Genomic DNA, 5,047 nt, shown 5'->3' with positions numbered 1-5,047 from the left:
GAGGAAAGCGCTCATATTTTCTCATGCGGTATATTTCTCAAGGAGGAGAGTGATATTGCAAAAACACATTTTCAGAATTAAACTATACAAGCTTTATCTGCACAGCAATTTATCTGGATTAACACTCGACTCACCTCGTGTATGGGGGAACAACCCATGATAAGTCATACTCCGGATGTGATTTTATAAATGTTGTTTAAAGGATAAAGGATCTAAGTGACTAATGGGGACAACACTTTTTGAAATTGGTCTTGAGGGAGTACGCTGTAGCCGCTAAACGGGCTGTAGTGTAACAATTTGGGGCAACCTGGCACTGTTAGTTTACGTCCAAGTGCTTGTCTTTGCCACTGACAGGCTCAGGTGGTTATTATAAGTGTCTTCACCCAATGCCAGCTGGGATCGGCTCCAGCCCCCTGTTGACCCAGAATAGGATAAGCGGTTACAGATAATGGATGGATTGACCCTATAGAGAAACGTTTCTCTTATCTTTCGTTCGCTTGATCTGGTCCGCTTGTTATTGTGTGTCTCGCTCGGAGAAGCCTCGTTCTGAAATCTCGCGTCGCATCCACGTTGTCGAAATCATCTAAATATTCAGCCATGACATTGAAAATCTTTTAGATAACACTAAGCTACGCTTTCTTTACTCCCAACACAACAATCTCTGACAACACCGGTGGCACTCTTCTCTCATTTTCTCACTCACGTTTTCACCGTTGTCTCTTTCGGCAACAAGTCACATGACACGATGACATATAGAAAGCAAAAGGTAAAGAAAACGTTTTTATTTCTCAGACACCTACAATCTGAGCCAAAACAAAGCACTTTTAACAAGCACTTTTAGAGGATGTTAACTGACGGTACCAGGTTGCCCCAAATGATTACACTCCAGCCCGTTTAGCAGCAAACTTCTCCCTCAATACTGGACCAATTTCAAAAAGTGCTGTCCTCATTAGTCACTTAGACACAAAAACATGTGAAAATAGGGTGGAAAAATACCCTTTAAGTTACCCTTTAAGGGTCCCTCCTGAGGCAAGCTGGGCCTAAAAGGCGGAGATGCAATGTCGTGCACAAAATAGACTACTAAATCTCTTAGCACTAGCAGCCTAGTTGGGTGGCCCGTGGAACTCAGGCGGCAGCTGAGCCATCACCTTCAGGGCCTGCATTAACTCATAAAGATCACTGTCTCCTCCAAACACACTGAGCCAAAGTGGAGGTCACGGGTGTTCATGCGGATTTGTGAAAATGTGCGTGTCTCTATCTTAAAAGCATGATAAATGATACTTTTAGTGCATATTTCATCTGTAAAAGAAGCAAGATTGCTTCATTTCACGGTCTGTATTAAACACGTGCGTGTGTGTGTCTCCCACTCCTATAATTACAGTCAGTGGTATCAGATGAAACCCCACACAGAGTTGATCTCGAGATGTGCCCTTTGTGTAAGCAACATCTCACTGCTAGATTGATGGAGAATTGGAGGAGTTCACACAAATGGAGGAGCATTATAGTGTCGGGTTACCTCTAAGTTCTCCCTCTGTGTCTCTTTCTCTCTCGTTATCTATACTGTATCTCTCAGTCTTTCCCTCCTTTCTCTTTTCCTCTATTCATTAATAACTTTCCCTCCCTTGTCGCTCATTCCCTATACGCTGGCCCACTCATTTCTCATTTTCTCATCCCTCCTATCAATGGTCCTTGTTTTTCTGCAAGCGAACACACACATGTGCAGGAAATGCATGGTAAATAAAAGCAGCAGACCACCTAGACTCCACTGTAGGAGATAAGAAATAGGAGGACTCCACTTATCTGACTGATCTACGGAAATGACTGTCTGCAGCGTATAGATCCATTTACAGTGGCAACCCCTCATTAATGCTTTGTGGGAGGTTGCATGTGTGTATGCACTTAACAGTCATTGTAGGTGGAGACAAAGCTCATCTCTAGTAGGGACGCTGTTGCGTTCCTCAGGCACTATTTCTCTCTCAGAGGGACACATGGAAAAATACGCCCACGCTAACCTGGCCGTGCACTCCCACGGACACACACATATGCATACACACACACACACACACACACACACACACACACACTGACTGACAAAGACAGACGCATGCAGCCACATGCACACAGATGTCGACAGACTACCAGATTTATACCAATGCTCTAATAAATCTATCTGCTCACTTGTCTATTTTCTCTGGCTTTGCCCATGCAGCACTGAATGCCTGCACAGCTTAAGGACAGAGAGGAGAGGAGAGGAGAGGAGAGGAGAGGAGAGGAGAGGAGAGGAGAGGAGAGGAGAGGAGAGGAAAGGAGGAGAGGAGAGGAGAGGAAAGGAAAAAGGAGGACAGGAAAGGAGAGGACATGAGAGGAGAGGAGAGGAGAAGAGAGGAGAGGAAAGGAAAGGAAAGGAAAGGAAAAAGGAGGAGAGGAGAGGAGAGGAGAGGAGAGGAGAGGAGAGGAGAGGAGAGGAGAGGAGGAGAGGAGAGGAGAGGAGAGGAGAGGAGGAGAGGAGATGAAAGGAACCGAAAAAGGAGGACAGGAAAGGAGAGGACAGCAGATGAGAGGAGAGGAGAGGAGGAGTGGAAAGGAAAGGAAACAAAAAAGGAGGACAGGAAAGGAGAGGACAGGAGAGGAGAGGAAAGGAAACAAAAAAGGAGGACAGGAAAGGAGAGGACAGGAGATGAGAGGAGAGGAGAGGAGGAGTGGAAAGGAAAGGAAACGTAAAAGGAGGACAGGAAAGGAGGAGAGTAAAGTAAAGTAAAGTAAAGTAAAATAAAGGAAACGAAACGAAACGAAACGAAACGAAACGAAAAAGGAGGACAGGAAAGGAGAGTAGAAGAGAGGAGAGGAGAGTAAAGGAAAGGAAAGGAAAGGAAAGAAAAAGAAAAAGAAAAAGAAAAGAAAAGAAATGAAACGAAACAAAACGAAAAAGAAGGAGAGGAGAGGAAAGGAGAGGAGAGTAGAAAAGAGGAGAGGAGAGGAGAAAAGAGGAGAGGAGAGGAATGGTGAGGAGAGGGTAAAGGATATAGGGGAGACAGGAGCAGATGAGTGCCCCATGTCATTTTCCTCTTCTTTGGCCTACCTCTCCACGTCTTAAACACAACTGCTGGAACCGTCTCTGCTGCACCACCATGCAACAAATTCCAGGAAAATATGAACCTGTGTCAACTTGTACAGCTCAAACTAATACAGGCCGTCTTTTCTTTTTCTTTTTTCTTCTCCTCCTCGTCTTTTCATTTCTGCAGCATAAATACCTCCAAACAACACCTCTTTCTGCTGAGTGGCAAAAATAATCTAATCAAAGCTGAGGTGTGGAAAGGATCCAGTTTGGTGATAATGAAGTGAAAACCTGTATAAAATAAATTACACACTCACACAATGTGTGGAAGAACTGCGGAAGGAAAAAGTGATAAAAGATGTGATTAAAGCAAATTAGTCTGTAAATGTTTAATGTCTATATTAATTTAATGATTTGTGCTGCTTCTCCTTGCAGGATATAGTATTTATATGAGAGGTTTGATGTGGCATAGTTCAGTCAAGATTGGGCTCAAAGCCATATTTAAAGTTCAAACTGACACCTACTTACTGTAACACAAGCGATAGAAGAGATAAAGAGAGAGATAAAACACACTAGGCCTACAGAAATATCTTCATACAGTTATTGTACATTGCTATGTGCACCTGAATATGTCAGCATGGTTCAAATAAGGAATTTGTCCAAATATACAGCAAAATTCATCACTATTAATTTATCAAAATGAGTGTGAGGGAGCTGCAAACCGTCCCCCTCACTAAGATGCAAAAAGACACACACATGTCAATTAACTAAGTTCAAGAAAACAGACTGATAACGTTTAGGTTGTAATGTTGTGTTTTTATTCTGGAGAACTCCTCTCTCTTTCAGGCTTACAGTACTTCCAGGGGAGTGTTTTCAGGGAGCACACCTGAAACTTCAGCCACAGGTCTCCAGCTGATTTCACTTTGCTTGTTAGGCTGAACCAAGTGCCAGGGAAGAGAGAGGGGAGTGGGATAGAGGTGTTTGCTTGTTAAGTTGGCTTTTGTTTCATATTTATTCCATTTATCATGCATATTATTTCATCTGTATTCATGTGTTGTTGTTGTATATGTAAATATTAAGGTTATAGCGTACATTAAGTTAAATTGATTGTGGGAGTGGGGATGTGCCCTTCATTGTTGGTATAGACCACAGGTATATATGCCATGTGGGAAAAGCAGTGTTGTGTGAGTCTGTGTGTGTGAGAGAGAGGGTGGGGAATCAGGTTGAGTGTCTGTGACACGTGTTACCCAGTTTTCTTGTCCATGTATGGGGGGGACTGGGGATCGATTAACTCCTCCCAGATCTCTCTGCAAAATGGACAAGCCATACCGTCTACGTCTTCCTAGCCCACCTGCGAGTCCACATAGGCCTCTTTTTTTAGACGTTTCAGCAGAAAGGATGGCACAGATGATCAAGGCAGCACGTATCTGCCTTGTTAGCATTGTGACCCGTACAGACCTCTGCTAGCAAACAAACTGGACCAGCCTCGGAGCTTTCAAACAAATCGTTGACAACTGTCCACAGCCAGAGCTGCCCTCAGAGGCCTGTGGGCCGTGTCTTTATTTTTCTATTTTACACGTCCAGTGTGAGCACTCGGGTCGTGGCTGACGATCGGACCGTACAGTGTGAGCACATAAATCGTGAGCTTTGTCTTTACATCGCAAACGATTTACTCGTACAGTATGAGTAGGAATTAAACAACACATTTCTAAAATCATACAGTGTATGTCCAGCTTAACCATTGGTGAGAGTTTTGTGATTTTTGGAACTTGTCTATAGTCACAAGTAAAAACTTGAGCTCTAAAAAAATCCTGGTTGGTCGGTTTCTGCTCACTTTTCCACCACGCTCGCTATACACCTCAATCCTGCTGGTTTCCGTCCTGGTTGTAAGGGTCCACCACTTCAAAACCTTACAATGAGTGTCTCATCACCTCACGTCTCATATGACCTCAATAATGCACATGGAAAGAATGAGATTAAATAAAAAACATG

This window comes from Sebastes fasciatus, chromosome 14 (assembly GCF_043250625.1).
Source record: "Sebastes fasciatus isolate fSebFas1 chromosome 14, fSebFas1.pri, whole genome shotgun sequence".
Classification (NCBI taxonomy): Eukaryota; Metazoa; Chordata; class Actinopteri; order Perciformes; family Sebastidae; genus Sebastes; species Sebastes fasciatus.
This window is presented reverse-complemented; position numbering follows the sequence as displayed.